This window comes from Ornithorhynchus anatinus, chromosome 20 (assembly GCF_004115215.2).
Source record: "Ornithorhynchus anatinus isolate Pmale09 chromosome 20, mOrnAna1.pri.v4, whole genome shotgun sequence".
NCBI classification, from domain to species: domain Eukaryota; kingdom Metazoa; phylum Chordata; class Mammalia; order Monotremata; family Ornithorhynchidae; genus Ornithorhynchus; species Ornithorhynchus anatinus.
The window spans coordinates 10323530-10347866 of NC_041747.1; the positions used below are offsets into that span (position 1 = coordinate 10323530).

The window sequence follows — 24337 nt, forward strand, 5'->3', positions numbered from 1 at the left end:
TTCATCCTTAGATTTGGGCCCATATCTGTATGAACGGTTCACTTTTCTTTAAACATACATTTATCGGTTGTTTTTTCCCAGTAGAAATAAGGGAGGTTGTGCGTCGAATGTGCTCTGTCTGACTTGTTCCGATGCTTCTCGAGGCTTAGCCTTAAGGCCTAGTTTGGTTCTGGGCAGGTGATTGAGTCTGCACAACCTCTGGTTTTGTAGCATGGTGCCACTACCCCCTCCCCCCCCCCCAGTCAGGAAAAAACTCCAGAACTTCCTAGAAGTGCCAGGAGTAGCGACCGTTTCTACTCCGTATTCCCTGCTGCTCTCATGAGACCAGTCTGGCTTTGGGAGAGGGACTAGTGTAGAGTTAGAGAAGCAGCGTGGCGCAGTGGAAAGAGCACGGGCTTTGGAGTCAGGGCTCATGAGTTCGAATCCCAGCTCTGCCACTTGTCGGCTGTGTGACTGTGGGCAAGTCACTTAACTTCTCTGTGCCTCAGTTCCCTCATCTGTAAAATGGGGATTAAGACTGTGAGCCCCACGTGGGACAACCTGATTCCCCTGTGTCTACCCCAGCGCTTAGAACAGTGCTCTGCACATAGTAAGCGCTTAACAAATACCAACATTATTATTAGTGTACTGCTATCTCGTTGGCGTCCCAGAACAGATGGGCACTGGTCGGGCAAATGCTCATCCCTTGGGTCAGAGACACTGACAGTGAGATTTTTGTCAATATCAACCAAGAGTATTTATTGAGCACTTACTGTGTGCAGAGTACTCGGCATACGTGAGTGTAGCTGATAAGCCAACTGCCTGACTGGTAATCCCGGCCACGTCACGTGTAGGTAAGGGTTGTCGCGCGGCTGCCCTTAACAGTCATAGCAGCTGGCGCTATATCTGTTTCTCTTTCAGTGACGTGAACTTCCTGAAGGCTCTGCTCTAAGGTGGTTACTATGTACTTAGAATCTGTTTGCCAGGTTCGTTTGTCTTTGGCTACTTTATAGCACATTACTTGAGGTTTTGGTTGGATGTGTTTCTAAATTATTTCTGTCATCGGCATCATCAGCGTTTGTAAAATGTTTGGAGGATGCTGCACTCAGTGCTAAGGATTCATGCAGAGAATAAACTTGTCTGGTTTTGGTTTTTGTTTTTTTAATGGTATTTGTTAAGCACTTACTATGTGCCAGGCACTTTTCTAAGCACTGGGATAGATACAAGGTAATCAGGTTGGACATAGTCCATGTCCCTCATTGGGCTCTCAGTCGTAATCCCCGTTTTACAGATGAGGTAACTGGGGCACAGAGAAGTGAAGTGACTTGCAGACAAGTGGCAGGCAGAGCTGGGACTAGAACTCAGATCCTTCTGACTCCCAGGCCTGTGCTATATCCTCTAGGTCATGCTGCTTCTCATTTTATCATTTTGTAATTTCACAATTTCAGGTAACTTTGCCAACTCCCGTCATCAGATGGTTAACCTAAATCTCACAGTCTGAATCAAAAACCCCCTTCTTCTTGGCCTGTCCCAGTGGAGATTATAATAAGGATCATTGTGTATATCATTTTTTATGGTATTTAAATGCTTGCTATGTGCCAGGCTCTGTACTAAGCACTAGGGTAGATCCAAACTCATCAGGTTGAACACAGTCCCTGTCCCACATACGGCTCCCAATCTCAATCCCCATTTTACAGGTGAGGTAACTGAGGCCCAAAGAAGTTAAGTGACTTGCCCAAGGTCTCACAGTAGCCAAGTGGCGGAGTCTGTGCTGTATTTACTAGGCCATACTGCCTGGTTTAAATCTCTCAAACGTTTAAGTGCTTGCCCTTTGCTAAGATCTGGGGAAAGGTACATGGATTTTGACACAGGGTTTCTGGCCCCTAGGAGACTCACAGTCTAAACGGAAGTAGGGATAGGTGGAGAAGATTGAGAAATACACGCCATCCCTCTCTTTCCTTCCCCAAACCCCCACTCCAACGTAACTCTACACTTGGTTATATTCTTGGTGAATCTGTAGCACATATGTTTTGAAAGAAGTCCCTCCTTTATGGAAAAATCTTTGTCTTCTGTCACCGCAGTGTGCTGTGTTTAACAGGCTCATGTTATTGGGCAAACCTGCCCTAATTCCCCAATAACTTTCTCTCCAAAAGGTCCATTATGGGAGAATTGATCATATTAGAAAAACTGAAAAATGTATGGGGAAGATAAACTACTGTAATGAGAAAATGGAAAGAAATCTGAAAAAATGTGAACCGAAAGACAATGCCATGTGACTTTAAAAAAGTCTGTCAAATAATCATAATTGTGGTATTTATTAAGCACTGGGTTAGAGTCACAATAATCCATTCAGAGTCTCTGTTCCACATGGGGCTCACAGTCTAAGCGGGGAGGAGAACGGGTATTTAATTTCTGTTTTACTTATAAGGAAACTCAGATGCAAAGAAGTCAGGTGATTTGGTTAAGGTCACAAAGCGGGCTCAGACCCCAAGTGTCTTGACTCCCAGTGCTGTGCTGTATCCATTAGTCCATGCCATTTCCCTTCTCTGTTCAGTCGCTTCTTTTGTTAGATCATTGGTCAGATACATCCACACGGAGCTAGTTGGTGGGTGTCTTCTAGAGGGAAAAGCAGAGTAAGTGGCAAAGAGCTCAGTTATTCAGAGTAGCTAAACCTGTAGGTGAGTGAGCTTCTCTTTCTTCCTCCAGCATCATTCTCTTTTGTGAACGAGGATGAGTTTGGGAATGTAAGCAGGAAACTGAAAGAATGTGCGTGTGTACACGTTACTGTCTGTGAGGATGTGCACCCATGTGCCACTTCAAATAATAAAAACACCACAAATATTAGTGTAACCACAAGGTAATTACCAAACCCAAGCCTAAGGAAAGAGGCAGCATATTCCAAGAGCCTTACGTGGGCCGGGGCCTCCAGCTCCGCTCAGCCTCGGAAAATTACTTAGCTTGAAAAATAGTAGTTTGGAATTGAAAAAGCACTGCCATTGTTCTTGTCTGTCTGTCTCCCCCGATTAGACTGTAAGCCCGTCAAACGGCAGGGACTGTCTCTATCTGCTGCCGACCTGTTCATTCCAAGGGCTTAGTGCAGTGCTCTGCACATAGTAGGCGCTCAATAAATACTATTGAATGAACTGCCCCATCTCTTGGGACAATTGTCCCGATGGAGAGGGCAAGTACCGTGGTATCCCAAAAAGGCATTAAAAGTTCCACTGGTTTATAGGACATCATTACCACAGATTTCGACTCGCCTGCTCGGTGAACTTGGGCAAGTCACCCTCTGACTCAGTTTCCTCATCTTTTAAAATGAGGGTTCAGTACCTATTCTCCTTTCTCCTTAGATTGTGAAGGCCATGTGGAACAGGGCCTATGTCTCATCTGATTGGCTTCTTTCTATCTCATCCCAGCGCTTAGTACAATACTTGGCGTATAGTAAGCGGTTAACAAATACTCCTATTATAATAATAATGATGATAATGATGGCATTTGTTGAGTGCTTACTGTGCAAAGCACTGTTCTAAGCGCTGGGGAGGATACAAGGTGATCAGGTTGTCCCACGTGGGGCTCTCAGTCTTAATCCCTATTTTACAAATGGGGTAACTGAGGCCCAGAAAGGTTGTTACTTGCCCAAAGTCACACAGCTGACAAGTGGCTGGGCTGGGATTTGAACCCATGACCTCTGACTCCCAAGCGCGGGCTCTTTCTACTGAGCCATGCTACTTCTCTAATTATTTATTATTATTACTATTCATCGAAGAAGCCCTAGAAATTATAGCCGTTAAAGATGTATTAGTACTATCCCTGCCAAGGAAGGATTAGGCCTTGTGAGTTCTCTTGGGTTTGGTCCAGTTGATGCTTTGAAATAGTGACAGATTTATGACTTCTCTAGACTACTCTTCTAACTATGCACAGATAGATGTAGAGGTCGAAAACAGGTTCAAGAAGACCGGCATGGCTTCCAGCATGCCGAACCGAGAGCCCTACCCAAGTCGGATGCCTCTGAGACCTGACATGGGGATTTTTCTGTCGAAATGGATCTATGAGGGAAGCTCTTTGAATTTCCCCATAGGCCAATTCATCTGCCTTTGGTGGTGCTGAGAGCCCACTGTGGGCTCTAGGGCCACAGGACAAGGCTAGCCCTACTGCACGGTGGGGCTATTCCCATGTTTCCTCAGGGAATGGATCCTTCTGGCCCAGGAAACTAAGCTCCATCACATTATTCACATTCCCCTCTTCTTAAAATCCTCCGCTGTCTCCCTCCACATCAAACAAAGACTTCTTACCATTGGTCTTGAGGTTCTCCACTTGACGTATGGGCTCTCCACACCCGCTACTCGCCTACTCGTTCTCCTCACTCCTCCCAAATCCACTGCTTAACTCTGCCTACCTCTTACCTCCTCACCCACCTAAGATCCTTTGCTCCCACTGACCCCCGACCCCCCTCCCCTCCCCTGTACACTCTGATAATTATAATCGTGGTATTTGTTAAGCATTTACTGTGAGCCAAGCACTATAGTAAGTTCTGGGGCAGCTACAAGTTAGGCCACGCAAGGGTCTCACAGTCATAAATAGAAGGGAAAAACAAGTATTGAATCCCCATTTTGCAGATGAGGAAACTGAGGTAAAGTGAAATGACTTACCCAAGGCCACACATTTGACAAGGGGCAGAGCCAGGGTTAGAACCCAGGTCCTCTGACTCCTAGGCCCATGCTTTTTCCAATAGGCCATGTTGCATCCAGATCCCCTTCAAAGCCTTCCCATAATCTGACCCCTTCCACCTTCCCAGAATAATTATAAGCACCTGATTCTCACCAAGCCACCGGCCCCCTATCAATCAGTGTGGTACCGACTGAGTGCTTACTGTCCAGAGTTCTATACTAAGCACTTGGGGACTAGTCCTCTAGACTGTAAGCTTGTTGAGGGCAGGGAACGTGTCTACCAACTCCACTATATCGCCTCACCCAGTGCTTAGTACAGTGCTCTGCCCATGGTAAGTGCTTAATAAAGATGATTGGGAGTACAATACAGCAGTTAGTAGGCACAGGCCATGCCTTCAAGGACCTTGCAGTCTAGGGGCACCTGTGTGTTTATTTATATCCATCTTTTTCCTCTGTATGTATCTGTACCTTTGACTGAATGTTCAACCTATTTTGATTCCAGTGCTCGTAAATATTTCTGTGTGTCTCCTCCATTAGAGTATGAGCTCACTGGGGGTAGGAAACGTGGCTTGTGCTTCTGTTCTACATTCCCAAGTGCTTAGTAGAGTACATCGCACACGATATGTGCTCCATAAATACCACTGCATCTCCTATTTCTACTACCACATCATGATGTCAACTTGCCAGTAGACAAGCTTGCAAACTCTCCCTACAGGCATTCCCTTCCCAACATAGCACACGGGTGCTTCCTCTCTCTCTCTCCCTCCCTCCCTCTCTCGCTAATTGTTTCTCACTGTGTCTGAAGATGGGCCTTGCTGATTAAACAGGGTACATTCTTCTTGAGCCAATCTCATGTTATTTCCTGCAGTCCACGTTCATGACCCATTAAAGTCGTCACACATATTATTAGCCACGGGAACACCACCTCCCACAGCAGTAGTGCCTGAACGTTTCATGACCGGACTGGTTTCGTCTCTCGTGGAGAAGATGCCGGCAGACATCAGAATCTCCACTGTTCCCTGAGCCAACCCTCCGGGGAGCAGTCCAGAAACCAGCTAAACTGTTCTGCCACCTCATCTCGGTTTCTAGGGCCAATACTGAGGAGAGGGGAGCTGACTTCAGTCTGTTCTTAGAGGAAGATTAAGCGTGGCTCACTGGATTATACACAGCCCCTAGATTCCGAGGGTGAGGGGAGGCCAAGGGCCCTCCAGTCTTGAACCAGAAAAACGGCGATGATGTCTGAGGGAGAGGGAAGAACATTGGAGGAGGGGGTGTCTTGGGCCCTTGGTCTCCCCTCTCCCTTTTAGTCTTCTACCAGAATAGTGGTGGGGGTGTCTGAGGGAAAGGGGAGACCAAGGCCTCTCCAGTTTTGTACCAGAACACTGGTGGTGGTGTCAAAGGGAGACCGTGGGCTTTCCAGTCTTGTTCCAGGAGATTGGTAGTAGTGGTGTGTGAGGGAGAGGGAAGACAGAAGACTAATCCCAGCAGTTCAAAGAGTAAATACTTCAGCTCAGTAGTGGTTTCGCCTCCGTGAGTTTGGGAGGTGTTTCCAAGATCTCTGGAAACTCATGGGGGTTCCCAGTTACTTAATACGAAGATTGCTTCCCACGCCTTGGGATGGCCCAACCCATTTGGCAAAAACACGGGCATCTCTGTGTGGTGTGACTCACGTAATCCCACAAGAGGACAAACAGAAACACCGGGCTTCCCTTGGCAGAGAATCGGGGCAGAGTCACGCTCGTGGGCCGGCGGAGGGTGGCGTTGCCCTGGGTATTATGAGCTGGGTGATCCAGTGCACCCCCTTTTGTCCATACAAGTCTATTTATGCTCGTCTCTCCCAAGCCAACCCCCTGTTGTCCCTGTGGTCGCAGCCACAGAAAGTTCAGATGTCTGACAGACGTTCTTCCTCCTCCGCTAATTCGCTTATCTTCTCCTGGATGGTAATGATTGACAAGGCTAGGGAGTGCTGAGGGAGTTACTGTAGCTTGATATCAGGAGAAGAGAAGTATGTGTGATAAATGATGAGGAGGGAGGTATGAATAAGGCTCAGGAGATAAATATAGGCGAGAGAGGCATGGGTGATGAATATTGCTTAAGAGATGGGAACTTCCGCCTGCCACCTATGATTTGGTGACTAATTATGCAGCGGCTTTGGCAAGGAGAATAGAGAGTTCTGGTAAGACCTGTTGTTTGGGACTCTGCCGTCAAGGAGACCGGAACTTGTTTGCTTGGAATAAAAAGCAGGCAAACTTAGGAAGGACAGAGCCAGCGTTAGGATTCCTGGGTTATTTCCAGCTTTCCAAGTGCCCTGAAGCCACACTGGGGCTAATGATTTCTCTCTCTCTCTCTCTCTCTCTCTCTCTCTCTCTTTTTCTCTCTGAGTTGAGGGGGTCATTGCCCCACAGCGAAATCCCATTTGCTAAGAGAAATGTGTCCTATACAGCCTTTATGGCTGAATTATGTTTTGCTTTCTAGACCGAGTTTGGAAGGAACAACTGCCAAAGTCAAGTCCCTATAGCCCACTGGGTGGGAGTGTGTGTGTGAGGCCGGTTTTTCCCAGACACAGAGGAGAAAGGCCTGTAAGAACTCATCCGGGTGAACAGGAGGCTGGGGCTGAGGGCTCGGCGGCAAGGGGAGTCAACGGAGAGGAGATGGAAGAAGCAGAGGTCGGTGGGGGGTTGGAGGAGAGGGACGGAGTTGGAGTTGGCTGAGGGGTAGAAGTAGGTTGGAGACTGGAGGTCAAGGTAGGTCTCCCTGAGGTGGGGTCACCTCAGGAAAGTGCCAGGTCAAGTTGGACGTCACTTCCCCTTGAAATAACCCTGCCTTCTCCTCCATGCTTTAACAGAAAAAGGGACTGATCTGAGAAGGGAAGCAGCGTGGCCTAATGGAAAGAGCGTGGGAGTTGGGGGACTTGAGTTCTCATCCTGCCTCCACTACTAGCTTGCTGTATATTCTTGTGGAATGCCTCAATTTCCTCCTCTGTAAAATGGGGATTCAACACATATCTTCCCCCTACTTAGAATGCGAGCTCCATGCAGGAGAGGGATGGTGTCCATTCTGATGATCTGATATCTACCTCAGTGCATGTGTGTGTGTGTGTGTGTGTGTGTTTGTTTTATGGTATTTAAGTGCTTTGCTTTGTGCCAGAAACTGTACTAAGTTCTAAGTTAGATACAAGTTCATCAGGTTGGACACAGTCCCTGTCCCATATAGGGCTCCAGTCTTCATGCCCATTTTACAGATGAGGTAACTGAGGCCCTGTGAAGTGACTTGCCCAAGGTCACACAGCAGACAAATGGAGGAGCCAGTATTAGAACCAAGGCCCTTCTGACTTCCAGGCCCATGCTTTTTCCACTAGGCCATACTGCTTCTCAAATGGGAGAACTAAGAGAAATGTTAGACCTTTTTATTGATTTTTTAATATCATTTGTTTAGCGCTTACCATGTGCCAGGCACTCTACTAAGCACTGGGGTGCATATAAGCAAGTCAGGTTGGAAACAGCCCATGTCCCATAATCCCCATTTTACAGATGAGGTAACTGAGGCACTGAGTTCTCTCAGGGTTACAAAGCAGACAAATGGTGGAGCTGAGATTAGGACCCAAGTCCTTCGGACCTCCCGCCCCTGCGCTTTCCATTAGGCCATGCTACTTCTCAAGACTTTCCACCTTTCCATGGTAGCATGGGCTAGGCCCCAATGGGCACAAAACCAAGTCTTCCCCTGACTTTGGGCATGAGGTTTCATGGAACAGCAGCCCAGAGACTGGCGTCCTCCGGGCTTGGAAGGAGAGCCGAAGCCTCATTATGGCATTTGGACTGAGACCGAGGTATTTCAGCCCTTGAAGATGACAATTCCAATATGCCAGTAGAGTCAAAATGTGTCTTAAAGCCTCCAGCTCTGGACAACTTAGAAAGAATGTTCTGCGGTGATGTTGTTTAGAAGCTGGAAACAGAAACTACCATACGATCTAGCAACAATCTGCGGGATGCAGTTTGTATGGCGTCCGACTCAATAAGCTTGCAAAATAAAGACAGATGGCGAGGGATTAACTCCAACACTTCCTCCAGACATTGCCAGCCAGCATGGAGTTCTTTAATGATCCCTGTCTAAATTGGGCCCCCCAAGAATCGTTTTGCTTCAACATTGTGGCCTAGTGGCTGGAGCGCGGGACTGGGAGTCAGGGAATCTGGGTTCTTTTTTTACGGTATATGGTAAACGCTTACTAGGTGCCAGGCACTGTTCCAAGCGCTGGGGTAGAGTCATGGGCGCAGTCCATGTCCCACCTGCAGGCTCACAATACGGCGTATGCTGAGGGGAAAAGTTTGGGTGGACGTGGTGTTGATGGTGGCGAGAAATCAGGAAAACCTTTCAATTTAGGAGAGTGGATGAAGAGTGCAATTTTTAACCATATTAAACTAAGATACCAGCAGGTCTTTCAGCTACAGACTTCCTCAGAGTCTGAGGAATACATGGCTGTAAAGTGGGTGAGAGGACCGTGACGATTCAACAGACTTCGTCGTCGTTAAACCATGGGAGTGGTTCATCTGCCCAAGAGAATGAGCGTGGAGTGAGAAGAGCAGACCTTTGTGAGACAGCACAGTTAAGGGCTAAAGATGGTATGAAGAGTCAAATTAAAAAACAAACAAACTGAGGGACTAAAAATAGAAAGAAAATCTGGAGAGAAGTGAGTCTGGAAAACCAATAATTTCTAAGAGGACAGACCAACCTTGTCAAAAGTAGCAGCAAAGACATAGAGGATTAGGTCAGTGGAGAAACAGTTTGATTTTGTAATTTACAACATCACAAATATAGGGAATATTAAGTAACTTGTTGTTTCTTTTGGAGTTGCTAGGATGCATGATATTAATCAATTTGGTAGCAGTTTGGATGGAGAGGAAGGAGTGGGATTAAGCGACGTTGGAAAGGTAGAGGCTACTGGATTTGCTGGCAGATTGAATATGTGAGTTGAATGCGAGACTTCTGCGGAAGCTCCAGAAATTGACAGGGTGATATTGATCCAGACTAGAACCAAGTCTGCCTCCCCCTCCCCTAGTGGGAACCTGGTCTCAGGCCCACTGGGCTTGTATTCAAAGCCGTTCTCACTCTCTTTACGTACTGGGCTAATGGCTTCTCAATCAATCAGTGGTATTTATTGAGTGCTTACTTTTTGCAGAGTATTGGACTAAGTGTTTGGAAGAGCACAATACAACGGAGTTAGCAGACACGGTCCCGGCCCACAAGCAACTTACTTTGCCATCCAGAGGAGCAGATTCTAGGACACCGTATCACTCCACTGCCCATATGATTAGACAGTCCACCTCATCCTCTTAGGCTCATGGCCCCAAATGTCATCATCAATGGGATTTATTGCACCCTTACTGTGTGCAGAGCGCTGGACTAAGCACTCGGAGAGGACAGTCCAACAATATAACAGACACATTTCCCCCTGCCCACAACGAACTTACAGTCTAGAGGGGGAGACAGCCTTTAATAGAAATAAATAAATAATTGTGACCCAGAAGTCACAACGAGGAGGAGCCGACAAAACCAATCAACTGAAAGGTTGTCTCTTCCAAAGATTTTCTGAATTTTCATGATGGTATTTCTCAAGCAAGACTGAGGCACATAGAGAAAGATAGAGGGAGAGAGAGAGACAGGGTGGGGGAGAGGAGCGGGAGAGAGAATTTTAATATTTTCTAGGTGAGGAAACCGAGGCACAGAGAAGTTGAGTAACCTGCCCAGGGTCACCAGCAGGAGAGCGGCCTAGCTAGGATCAGAACCCGGGTCTCCTGACTCCCAATTCCGAGCACATTCTCCTGGGACCGGGCTGCTGCTCCACTTCCCCGCTTTCCAGCCCCAGTTCGCAGTGACGGCTTCCCCCAAATGACTGACTGACCAGGGCTCTTCCCCTCGGTCCAGAGAACGCTCAGACTCTGATTCCCCCTGCCTGATGACGAAGGAAAAATGGAGCTTTTTCCTGCCAGTTTTCCACCCAAGCTTCAAGCCCCGAAGTCATAATAAAATTACCCCACCCATCTTGGAACGCAACGGGGCAGCGTCTTTATCCTCTCCGAGAGAGAGGCCTGGGTGGGATGGCGAAGAACCCGCCATGGGGGAAGCAGGCGTCCTGTTTCTTCTGGTCTCCTCACTGCCCTCCTCAAAAGGCTGGCTTGAAATGAATATCCGCCTTTGACAATTCCTAGTCCTTCTGAGCTCTGGCTGTTAAAGTGTCTGTCAAGGTTGCTAAGCAGCCTGGATGGATTTCCTCGAAACAGGCTTCCTGGGAGGAAAACCCCCTCTGGATTTTGGTCTCTTGGTCCATTACTTGTAAAATCACTTAGGCCGAGGGGTGGGAGCCGTGGGAGCCTCGCATAGCTGTAATTTATTTTAATGTCTACCCTGCCCGCGCCTTTTAGTTGAGAAGCACTGCGGCCTGGTGGATAGAGCACGGGCCTGGATGCCCAAAGGATCTAGATTCCAGTTCTGGCTCTGCCCCTTGACTGCTTTGTGACCTTGGGTAAATCACTTTACTTCTCTGGGCCTCGGTGACCTCATCTGTAAAATGGGGATGAAGACTGGGAGCCCCAAGTGAGACAGGGACTGTGTCCAACCTGATTAGACTGTATCTACCCCAGCACTTAGTACAGGTCTGGCACATGGTAAATGCTTCACAACACCATTAAAAAAGTCATTTAATATGAACTGTGAGAGAAAATGCATCTGAGCACCACCCCGTGGTGCTTCACAGCCTTCACCCCTGTGGACTTGTCTCCCTTTTCTCCCCCATCCCCTCTGGACAGTAAGCTTTCTCTGGGCTGGGAATGTATCTAACCTACCCTGTTATTTTGTCAAATTGTACTCTCCCAAGCCCTTAGTACAGTGGTCTACACATAGTAAGTGCTTGATAAATACAATCGATCGATTGATCCAACTTGTCCCATGATTCTGTCTCTGCCCTTGACTTTGTCTCTCTTGCATCTGAATGGAGCTCATCTTTGTCCCCCATGCCTTCCGGGAAGATCAACAGAGATGAACAGCTGCAAGCCCATTTGAGGTTGGGCCCCCTACTGAGGTCTCAGTTTCCCCATTGGGAAAGTACAGGCTATCCTCTCTCATTTCCCCTCCCTCTCTTCTCGTCCTTTCCCTCGCCCTTTCCCTCACTCTCTTTTCCTTTCCCTCTCTCTTTCCCTTTCCTTTTCCCTTTCTCTCTTTCCCTTTTCCTCTCCCTCTCTCACTCCCTTTTCCTCTCTCTCACTCCCTTTCCCTCTCCTTCTCTCTCACTCCCTTTCCCTCTAGCTCCCTTTCCCCTCCTCCCTCACTCCCTTTCCCTTTCTTTCTCACTCCCTTTCTCATTCTCATTTCCTTTTCTCTTTCTCACTCCCTCTCCCTTCCCCCCTCACTCTCTTTCCCATGCCCTTTCCCTCCCTCTCTTACTTCGTTTCTCTTTCACTCTCCCTCTCTGTCTCATTTCCTTTTCCTTTCCCTTTCCTTTCTTGTCAGGTATTTAGCTGGGGAATGGAAGTAATGTAAAATGCTTTGAGTCACGTGCCGTTTTGTTGTGCTACGTGAGTAAAGGATTTCTCAGCATGAAAACACGGGAGTAACTGCCTTAGTGACTAATAAGGCCATGGTTATTCCTCTAGAGGGAATTTTATGGGCATCGGATGAATCGGCTTCTACCCTGGCCAAGCGAAAAGCATCGGCAAATTCAGGGCTTTTTAAGTGGGCCCACTGGGTTAATGACAAAATCGCTGTAGAACATGGCAGCGTTTTTGCATTTAATCCTTTGCCCAGCTTTGGCATTTTGTGAAGGAATCCCTTCAGATTCCTTAGGAATCTCTTCTACAGCCGTGCCGCCTCCCGTGGTTCGATGTAGTCCTTTTGGCGAGGAAGACTCCCTCCCAGGTAGTGGTTGTTTTGTTTCACATGGAGAAATCCTGGAGGACTCTATTTTAAAATTGGGCCTTGACATTTGGAAGAGGAATTGCTGTCATTTGGGGGCATCTCCAAAAGCTCTGTTGGCTTGACTCCCAGACAGGGATTGTAAGCCCATTATGGGCAGGGAACATGTCTGCCAACTCTGTTAGTATTGTACTGGTTTTATGGTATTGGCTAAGCGCTTACTATGCCCCAGGCACTGTACTAAGCACTGGGATAGCTACAAGCTAATCAGGTTAGACACAGTCCGTGTCCCACACGGGACTCCCAGTCTTAAACCTCATTTTAGGGATGAGGTAACCGAGGCCCAGAGAAGTGAAGTGACTTGCCCAAGGTCACTTGGCAGGCAAGGGGTGGAACCCGGATTAGAACCCAGGTCCTGACTCCCGGGCCCGGTGTCTATCCATTAGCCACATCACATCTCATGTACTCTCCCCGGCGCTCAGTACAGTGCTCTCGGCACCCAGTAAATGATCAATAAATACGATTGATTGGCTGGAAAAGCCTGGGCTCCCTGAACTTCCTTTTTCTCCTCTCCTAACCTTTCCCCGCCCTCCCAAATCCTCCCTAGCAGGCCCCGAAGTTACTTCCTCCTGCCTTTCCCAGCTCTGCCCACCAAGACAGTTCCATGGTGAAAAAGGCCCGACTTTGGCATAACCTTCCCAACCTCCCTCCCTCTCTCCCTCCTTCCGCCACCTACGGGGCCGCTACTGGCCTTGGACCCCCTCCAACACAGGGTTGGAGGCCGAAGCCAGCGGGCCCCGCAAACTACTCGCATTTGATTCTGGGGGGCCATGGTCCAGGGCTCCCTGTTACCGATCAGTGATATTTATTGAGTGCTTACTCTGGACGGACCATTATATTGAGCGCCCGGAAGAGAACCGTAAGAATCGTTATGAGTTGTAGACTGTAAACTCATTGAGAAGCAGTATGGCTTAGTAGAAAGAGCCCGGGCTTAAAAGTCAGAGATTGTGGGTTCTAATCCTGGCTCCGCCACTTGTCAAATTGTGACTCTGCAAGTCACTTCACTTCTCTGGGCCTCAGTTCCCTCATCTGTCAAATGGGGATTAAGACTGTGAGCCCCACGGGGGACAACCTGATTACCTTGCATCTACTGCAGCGCTAGAACAGTGCTTGACACATAGTAAGCACTTAATAAACACCATTATTATTGTGGACAGGGAATGTGTGTATTTTATCGTTATATCGTGCTTCCCCAAGCACCTAGTACAGTGAGCTGCCCGCAGTAAACTCTCAATTAATGTGATTGATTGAATTGGAGACATGAGCCCTGCCCTAAAGAGCTTACAGTCTAGTGGGAGAAGATAGACTGTTCTCCCCCCCTCTAGACTGTAGGTTCATAGTGGGCAGGGAATATTGCTCTTTTGTGTTGTACTTTCCCAAGCACTTAGTCCAGTGCTCTGCACCCAGCGAGCGCTCAATAATTGCGACTGAGTGAATGAATGAATGGAGCCGAAGCTGTTTCCTGCAGATCTGTCTCTTCCAGCCCTGTCTTTGACTGAGTCAATCGATCAATCAGTGACTCAGTCAGGGCGGGCGGTGGGGCCGCTGCCCCAGCAGTTGGGTGAGACAGCGTCTTTGTCTGGAGGCAGGGTGCTCAGCCAAGGACCGGGAGTGGGCTGGGGAACAGCCGCTTGGACGGGCACGTTGGCTCTATTTGACAGAAGTGGCGTGGTCCAAAGGAAAGAGCCTGGCCCTGGGAGCTGGAGGACCTGGGTTCTAATCCAGGCTCCGCCCCGTGCCTACTGGGAGACTTCTCTGGGCCTGGTTTTTTCATCTATAAATTAGGGATTCGATGCACCTTCTCCCTCTCCTTTAGACAGTGAATCCCATCTGTGGGACAGAGATGGTCCCATCTGCATTCGGGGAAGCAGCGTGGCTCTGTGGAAAGAGACCGGGCTTGGGAGTCAGAGGTCATGGGGTCGAATCCCGACTCTGCTGATTGTCAGCTGTGTGACTGTGGGCAAGTCACTTCACTTCTCTGGGCCTCAGTTACCTCATCTGTAAAATGGGGGGGAAGACTGTGAACCTCACGGGGGACAATCTGATTACCCTGTATCTACCCCAGTGCTTAGAACAGTGCTTTGCACGTAGTAAGCGCTTAACAAATACCAACATTATTATTATTATTATTGTATCTACCCTATTACTCAGCACAGTGCTTGGCACAGAGGAAGCACGGAACATCCCATCGTTATTTTTATCAATGATAAGTTGGTACCTCGGCCTGGAGGGCATTATTATAAGCGTTCTTGGGGAGGGGAGAGAACTCATTCCCCCTACCCCAATTTGCTAATCTGATCCCCCTTTGCTCTGCCACTGGATCTTCAAGAGACGGCCAAGTCTAACTGCATAACCGAGGAATCAGTCATTAGTATCAGAGCGCTTACTCCGTGCGTTGACTGCTTGCCGAATTGTACTTTCCAAGCGCTTAGTACAGGGCTCTGCACACAATAAGCACTCAATAAATATGATCAAATGAATGGAGATGGAAGACGTGATCAGAACTCTTAAGGAGGTTGCAAAGCAGGGTTGCCTAGTGGAAAGAGCCTGGCTCTGGCAGTCATGGAAATGGGTACTAATCCCACCTCTGCCACATGCCTGTTGTGTGACCTGGGGTAAGTCACTTCACTTCTATATGCTTGAGTTTCCTCTTCTGTAAAGTGGAGATTCAATATCTATTCTCCCTCCCCCTTAGATGGGGAGTCCCAAGGGGAACAGGGACTGTGTCCAGCCTGATTATCTTGTGTCTGCCCCAGTGCTCAGCCCAGTGTTGGATACCTGCTAAGTGCTTCACTAATACCACTATTAGTATTAGAGAAGCAGTGTGGCTCAGTGGCAAGAGCCCGGGCTTGGGAGTCAGAGGTCAGGGGTTCGAATCCCGGCTCTGCCGTTTGCCAGCTGTGTGACTTTGGGCAAGTCACTTCACTTCTCTGTGCCTCAGTTACCTCATCTGGAAAATGGCGATTAAAAACTGTGAGCCCCACGCGGGACAATCTGATCACCTTGTATCCCCCCAGCGCTTAGAACAGTGCTTCGCACATAGTAAGCGCTTAACAAATACCACATTATTATTATTATTATTTTATTAGAGTCTAGTAGGGTTTTTTATTGTATTTAAGTGCTTACTATCTGATAGGCACTGTGCTGAGCACTGGGGTAGCTGATCAGGTTGGACCAAGTCCATGGGTTTTTTTTGTTAGTTTGCTTGGGGTTTTTTGGTATTTGTTAAGCACTTACTATGTGCCAGGCACTGTTCTATATAAGCTAATCAGATGGAACGCAATCCGTTTCTCACACGGGGCTCGAAGTCTTAATCCCCATTTTCTAGATGAGGTAACGGAGGCCCAGAGAAGTGAAATGATTTGCCCAAGGTTATACAGCGGACAAGTGGCGGAGCCGGGATTAGAACCCAGGTCCTTGGAACTCCCAGGCTTGTGCTTTATCCACTAGGCCACGCCGCTTGATAAACGTCGTCCCGATCGTTTCCGAACCCGCTCCCCCCGGCATTCCTCCGCCGCCTCGTTCTTGACATTTTGAAGGTGGGAAACGTATCGCAGACCTTGCGTTTCTTCCACCGCCTCCGGGGCTTGGGCCGGCTTCCACGCCAGCCCTAGAATTTCAGCAATGTACTGCTGAGCGAGCAGACTTTCCTCTCCCTCTCTGGCTGGAGCACGGCTCCCATTGTCCTGGCATTTACTGCTTCACCTCCCCTGCTCCCATAAATCAATGCCACTTGTTATTGTCTGCCCAGTGGGTGGGGTTTGGGGAAGATGAAACTGGGAGAAACAGGTTTTTCAGCTTGCAGTTGGTCAAAATAAAGCATTCCCCTTATGCTGGCACTTTTAGACTGCGCAATGCAGAGTATATCCACCCTGCTGCCTTTCCTAGGTTTCCCTCAAGTGCAAGGAAGCGAGGCTTGCCCAAGATGCACGCTGACTGCGTCTGGCTCAGGCCACCTTCTCCTGTGTAACTAACCGCCCCTGGGGGCTGGCCCCATGCCAAACTGTCTCAGAGTACTCAAGGGGAGTCAGACCGCCTCCTCCCCAAAATCGTAAGCTCCTTGAGAGCGGGGATTGTGTCCGTGATGTCCCTGATGGTTTTTTTACTTGTTTCTTTGTTTTAAAGATGCCTCTGATGTGCCTGGCGGAGTCCCAAGCGCCGGGTTAGTTACCAGTTTAGATACAGTCCCCGTCCTACAGACTAAGGCGGGAGAGTGGGTATTTAATTCCCATTTTACAGGTGAGGTCCCGAGGAATGTCAGCTCACTGTGGGCAGGGAACGGGTCTCTTGATTGTTATATTGTATTCTCCCAAGCACTCAGTATATTGCTCTGCACACCGGAAGCACTCGGTAAATACAAATGAATGAATAAGGGAAAGTGAGGTGAGTTGCCCAGGTTCACACAACAGACAAGAGGTGGAGCTGGGTTGATTCGTTCATTGTCGCTCTCAGTGCCAAGCACTGTACTAAGCGCTTGGGAGAGTACAGTAAAGCGGTAAAGACACATGCCCTGGCCACAATGAGCTTACGGTCTAGAGGAGAACCCAAGTCCTCTGCTCTTTCCACTGGACCACACTGCTTCCTCTCCCATGCGTTTAGTACTGTGCTCTGCACCCAGTAAGCACCTAATAAATATCATTGATTGCTTGCTTTATTTTTATTTTTTTTTACCCCCACCCCCAGGGCTGATGGGTCCATCCCCAGATCACCAGGAGCCCAGGTTGATTCTGCCTTTTGCGTCCCACATCTGTGACACATCATGTTATGTGCAAGCATCTGTGGGCGTCTTTTACAGAGACAGATGATTATCTGCCTGGCCCTCTAGAAAGAAAGACTTGTCCCGGTGCCCTGTACCCGGCGCAGATCAAGCTAGGGTGCAACTGGGGATTCATTCATTCAGTTGTATTTATCGAGCGCTTACTGTGTGTAGAGCACAATTCAGCAACAAATAAAGACAATCCCTGCCCACGACGGGCTCACAGTCTGGAAAGGGGGAGACAGGCATCGAAACAAGTAAACAGGCATCGATATAAATAAATAGAACTATAAATATATAAACATTAATAGAAATAAATAGAATTATAAATATGGAGATCAGAAGCCCCCCACCGCCCCCTCAGGCCTTCTCCTTATCCGCAGGTGACTTAATCGAGCACCTTGCCCCTTCTTTTCCTTCTGCTCCTCTTTTCCTACCCATTGGAGTTTTCCAATTGCTCCCAACCAGCCTCCCCTGGAAGCTTCCTAGAATCCTCCTGGTTGTCCCAGTGTACTCATCCTCACTGCAGGAACCGTTTCTGCCCCTTGCTAATGACGAGAGCCAGAGTTACAACAGCAGAAACCAGAGAGAGAGAGAGAGAGAGCCACTCACAAAGGGAGAGGCAGAATGAGTAGGACACAAAGACGAGAGTTGCAGAGAGGGTGGAAAGGAGAGGAGTTCGGTCACGCTCAGGCGTGACAGATCCACACAGTCACGCACGATCTACTTTCCCCGGTGTCCTCAGCAAAGGCCAGTCAGTGATATTTAGTGAGCACTTACTGTGCGCAGAGCACCGTACTGAGCACTTGGGAGAGCACCATAGCACCGAGTTGGTAGAAGCATTCCCTGCCCACAAGGAGCTGACAGTCTGGGAGGGTCAGACTGGCATTGATGGTGTCCACGCCTGGGGGTCAGACAGCAGTCAGCAGCGGCCGACAAAGGGAAGCTCCGGCCGGTGACGGACAGCCCTCCTACAGCCGGGAGGCGGCCAAGGGGAGGGTCGGAAAGCCGCAGCGGCAGCGAACGTGTTTTTGTCGCTGCCAGAGCTTTGCGCTGTTACTTCCCTGATCCCGCCTCCCTGCCTTGGCCTCCGCCTCTTCTCACGACCTCTGCCCTCGACGGGAGCGGCACTTTGAAGGACCCGTCGGCCATGTTCGCTTCTGTACACGACTGATTCGCCAGTGGAATGAGAGAGTGCGACAGAATCCCGCCACCTACCATCCTCAAGGAGCTGATGCCCTAAGGGGGAGACAGAAATGATTTGCAAATAGAGGGGAAAGGAGGAGTAAACAAAGATATAGAACGGGAAGTGCTACAACTATAACAGGATGTGATGGCTGACTAAATAATTGAATGTCTAAATAAGAGCGTGCATATGTACTTAAGGTCTGGAGAGAAAATACATAGGCGTCTGTCTTGGATGATGCAATTAGAGGGTCGTGAATTAATCGGGAAAGCCTTTCTGAAGGAGATGGGATTTTTGGTGGACTTTGAGGTTTGGGAGAGTTGCAGTCAGGTGGATTTGGAGAAGGGAAGTTTCTGGGCTGGGGAAAGAGAGCGAGAGAAGAGGCGGAGGACGGAGAGTCGTGAGCGAGGTACCGTTACAAGGTAAAACGTGGTCATTTGATTAAGGGGGAAAGGGAGGAGAGTGGAGAAGCAGTATGGTGTAATGAAAAGCGCGTGGGCCTGGGGGGTCAGAGGACCTGGGTTCTTAATCTTGACTCAGCCACTAACCAGCTGTATGACTGTGGAAAAGTCACTTCACTTCCCTGGGAAAGTAAGTTCTTTTCAAATAATACTATTATTAATATTGGGGAAACATACATTTTAGAACCTTGGAGGGGAAAGCCCCCCGCTTCCTCACATTCAGAATAAGGGCATCCACAACTCAGCAAGTTTATAACTGAGGAGAGGCCAACCCAAAAATTTTGGAAGAAGCCCCCTAGCACTATAGACATACACATCCTGCCCCACCCCCACAGCTCTTATCTACGTATCCCTCTGGAATTTATTTTAATTTCTGTCTCCCCCCTTCTACTCTGAAAGCTCCTTGTGGGCAGGGATCATCTATACCTGTGCGTTGTAGCGTATTCAGTGGGTCACATCTCCTCCAAGAGGCCTTCCCTGATTAAGCCCTCTCTTCCCCGGTTTCCTTCCCCTTCTGCGTCGTCTGTGTGCTTGGATCTCTGCCCTTTGGATATCTGATATCCGTCCCACCCCCAACCCCACGGCACTTATGTACAGATCTTTAAATTATATATTGTGAATTACTGATATATAATGTCTGACTCCCCCTCTAGACTGCAAGCTGGTTATGGGCAGGGAACGTGTCTGCTAATTCTGTTGAATTGTCCTCTCCCAAGCGCTTAATACAGTTCCCTGCTCATAGTAAGCACTCAGTAAATGCCCCGGACTGACTTATTTCCCTGATGTTTCCAGCCCCGTGTCAGAGAGACTGCGGTTTACAGAGAGACACGCGCCTTCTTGAGAACCTCACCCGTTATTCCCGAAAGCAAGAGGCTCCCCCCTGATAAGGCTGAAGCCGGAAGAGTAGCGGCTTAGAGATGGGAGTCGCACAAGGTAAGAAAACACCAGTGAATCCTCCCGCTGGCCTTCCGCATCCATCCCTCTGGGGCCTGACATCCGTGAGAAGGCTCTCTCGCGTAGGCCCCTCCAAACCGCAGTGCACTAAACCACATTTTCTGCTACCACTACCGACGGGAGGAGCTGCAATAACCTCTCCAGGGGCAGGAATAATTACCCTCTCTTAATGGGCGAGATGCAACCCTAATGCTGCGCTTTCTCAGAGAATTGTGCCTTCACGTGGTTTGTTTTTCCTCCCGAGCCATTGGTCTGCTCCGACCTGAGAGGGCCGAGGAAGTGATGGCGTTAACTTGGGGTTAGGAATGTTAATCGTTCAGTGTTGATATCGGTGGAGCTGGTGCTAATGTGAAAATAATTACTACCCTCTCTTTATTGCCATTTTCATTGCCCCCTGGTGATTATGCAGTTCTTTGACAATAGATGGTCAGGACATAAAAAGGCTCTGTTGTTGCCGTCTTGAGGAGAAATGGGGGTTGAGGAGGAGATGGGAAGAACTAGGGATAGTTTGTCTTCTTTTCCCCGCGACCCGTGGCGGACAGTCCCCATCGTCCCTAATAAGTGGGGCAGCCGTTGAGTGCGTACTCTGTGCCAGGCCCTGCCCTAAGCATGGGGGTGGATTCGGGATAAGCCGACCAGCCCGGAGACTCGTAGGCCAGGCGAGGACAGACAGGTAGGAATTCCCCGGCCCCGTGACCCGCATACTTAACGAGCATTTCTTCTCGGGGTTGCTATGGCCGGGGAAGCTATCGATGCTAAGCAGCCTTCGCAGTGAGATTTATTGGGCTTCCCTGGAGATGCCACTAGATTTTGAACCACATGGTCATTAGGCCAAATTCTTTGAGTCCATAATGCTGTGAGCTGTTGCTTAGAGAAGCAAGGATAGAGGCCAGAACTAGAAGTCAAGAGACTTGGATTCTAATTCTCATTCTGTCACTTGCCTGCTGTATGATTTTGGGAAAGTGACTGACTTCTCTGGGCCTCCGTTTCCTCATCTGTAAAAGGGAGGAGTCAGTATCCGTTCTCCCTCCTACTTAGACTGTGAGCCCCAGGTGGGGCGGAGTTGGTTTCTGAGGAGATTGCACCGTATAATAATAATGATGGTATTTATTAAGCTTTTACTATGGGCCAAGCACTGCTCAAAGTAATTGCTCAAGGTAATCAGTTTGTCCCACGTGGGGCTCGCAGTCTTAATCCCCATTTTACGGATGAGGTAACTGAGGCTCAGAGAAGTTAAGTGGCTTGCAGACAAGTGGCAGAGCCGGGATTAGAACCCATGTCCTCTGACTCCCAAGCGCGTGCTGTTTCCACTAAGCCACGCTGCTTCTCCCCAGTATTAACCTCAGTGTTTAGCACATAACGAGTACCTAACATAGTCCACAGTTATTATTATTATTTCTCCCCCTCTAGACTGTAAGCTCATTGTGGGCAGGAAATGGCTCTGTTTATTGGTGGATTGAACTCTCCCAAGTGCTTAGTACAGTGCTCTGCACCCAGTGAGCGCTCAGTAAATACAGTTGAGTGACTGTTAGATGCTTTAACTCCCTTCAGTATATTCTCCCTTACCCCCACGATTGGAAGTCGTGTTAACACGTGCCAGTGGAACTCCATCATCCTTAGTTACACTCAAATCCTCAAATTATTTTTGTGCCCGGCAATATGGCGGGACTAAGTATACCCTTTTGTCCTGTAATATGGATGTTATTGCAAGACTACAAAGAAGAAATCCCGCATTAAGGAAAACTCATGTTTGCGCACTATATCCATTTCCACACCAACGCACACACCCGTTTCTTCCCAACCCACGATGTGCGTGTATCCAGGCAATCTCACGTTGGCAGTCCTGTGGCCTCCAATCCCATTCTAACCCTCACATGTGAGGAGGGCAGGTATCGTGGCGGAACCCAATGGACCTCTTTTGAAATGGCACAACAAAAGTGAATGGCATTTTGTAGATGCCAAGTCCAGGGACCGAGGAGGTGCCATCACCCTCTGGGGGATTGGCCCGGGATGGCGTAGGGGAGAGCGCACGGGCCTGGAATTCAGAGGTCAGGGGTTCTAACCCCGACTCCACCCCTTGTCTGCTGTGTGGCCTTGGGCAAGTCGCTTCACTTCTCTGGGCCTCAGTTACCTCATCTGTAAAATGGGGATTAAGACTGTGAACCCCATGTGGGACAGGGACTGTGTCCAACTAGATCTGCCGGTATCCACCCCAGCGCCTAGTACAGTGCCTGGCACATAGTAACAAATACTACAATTATTATCACTGGGGAGTAAGTGTGTAGCCATAGCTAGTCCACTCTGTTCTCTTGGATTGGGTGGCTGCTTATAATAAAAACAGTATTTATAAAGTGCTTTCTACTTGTCAGGAGCTGGGGTAGATCCAAGATAATCAGGTCAGATCCAGTCCCTGTCCCACATGGGGCTCACAGTCTAAATAGGAGGGAGAACAAGTATCAAATAGCCATTTCACAGATGAGGAAATTGAGGTATAGAGAAGTTACTCGTCCAAGGTCACACAGCAGGCGAGTGGCAGTGCCGGGATTAGGACCCATGTCCTCTGACTCCCGGCCTGCACTCTTTCCACTAGGTCACGCTGAGTCCAGGTGAGCGAGTGGGAGTTAGGCGGTTCCAGCTCTCCGGGCTGGCGCAGGCATATGTAAATGTGGGTGGGCAGGTTTGGGGAGGGAGGATGAGGTGAAGGTTGCTGGGGTCAGCGATGGACCTCGTGAGGGAGCCAGACATCCTTTCTACTGCATCGGGGCTGGGGGTTTATCCTCCACAACAACTGTAGAGAGAGTTGCCAACTGTTGGGCTCGATCAAATAATAAAGCAGCCACGGCGGGTATCGAGAGGCCTGGAATTATTCTAATGAGCGCGGTGAAATCTCATTAGAGCAAACAGCGGGGCTGCAGCAGAATGTACGATCTGTGGGTAACTGGATTTCTTTTCCTCCTCCGACTCCACGCGGTTCATCGGGCTCTCGGCATCGCAACCGTCAGGGGGATAATTAGTCACTGCAGTAAAGTGCGGCACAAGCTACCCGTTGGGAAGATTTCCGAGGCCTGATGGGTAGGGAGCCGATGGCCGAGGCCAGGGCTAAACCCTCAGGGTGAAACCCGATGGTTTTTTCTTTTCTTTTTTTTCTTTTCATTCCTGTCTGACTGTCTCCCGGCAGCCGGGCCTGGAGGAGGCAGAGGGACGTAGACTGGATGACGAAAAATTTACCCACAGATGCCACGAGTGGCATCTCGGTGCCAGCCAAATGTGGGCTGGGGAATCTTGGCCGTTAGAGGTGGGGCCATCTGGGCCGTTCCCTGCTTGGGCACAAACTGTAATGGGGAGCACCCAGTCGATGGTCTGCGAGCCCTGTCAGAATCAACCAATAGATTGATTGGAACTAAACACTGGGTCATTTCCAAAATCAGCAACTACAGAGCCCGGCCAAAGTGGCAACCTCCCGAGCTTTGAGTGAAAATGGAATATTGGGCAACGCTCAGAGGCAGGGCAGCGATTTAAAAAGCCTCTATTGACTTTTCACGGCTGTCTTGCATCATTTGAAACTCCCAACTGACTCAGAAATGGCGGCTTTGTTCAATCATTCATTCATTCATATTTATTGAGTGCTGACGGTGTGCAAAGCTCTGTTTTAAACGCTTGGCAGAGTACAATATAACAATCAACAGACACATTCCCTGCCCACAACGAGCTTACAGTCTAGAGACTGTTTTGTCCCATGGGCGAAGACTCCCTTTCCGTTCACCATTCGGAAGCTGCTTGAGAATCCTTCCCGCTGTGCATTCGCCCTCCTGTGTCCCACCTGTGATATTTGAGTGCTATCTGTGTAGAGAGGAGCATACTAAGCACCTAGGAAAGCTGCAGTGCATCATCCTCCGCGGCATTTGAGTGGCAGCTGTGAGCGAGCAGAGTCTTTTACCAAGCTCTCAAAAGCACATTAAAAGCAAAAGGTGGAATTCCTATAGTCAAGGCACTTACGGTCTAGTCGATGGTATTTATTGAGCACTTATGCTGTGCAGAGCTCTGTACTGAGTGCCCGGGAGAGTCCAGTGCAACAGAGTTGGTAGACACGCTCCCTACCCGCAGTGAGGTTACGGTAAGCTTGCCTCGCCTGGTTGGCCCTGAGTCCACCCGCCTGCTCCAGAGGGCTACCTCCCCTTGAGACCAGGAGCCGCACGTGGAACAAGGCCCAGGTCCCCTCTGCCTTCGATAGATCTACCCCAGCCCCCAGCACAGTGTCTGTGAGCAATAGAAACCCCTACCCAAGTTCTGTTTCCCCAACAGAAGTAGTTTCTCCCACTCTAGACTGGAAGCTCGTCATGGGCAGGGAACGTGTCCGCCAAGTCTGTTATGT

The 24337-nt window shown here is 49.0% G+C and overlaps 1 protein-coding gene across 1 annotated transcript in view; it reads left to right on the forward strand.

Moving 5' to 3' along the window:
* ABHD13 (abhydrolase domain containing 13) overlaps positions 1 to 24337 on the forward strand; it is a 161309-nt gene that overhangs the window by 23106 nt on the left and 113866 nt on the right. The window contains exon 2 of the mRNA XM_016227650.3: positions 19804 to 19944. The gene's annotated coding sequence lies outside the window, so the exon portion shown is untranslated. The remainder of the gene's footprint in view (positions 1 to 19803; positions 19945 to 24337) is intronic.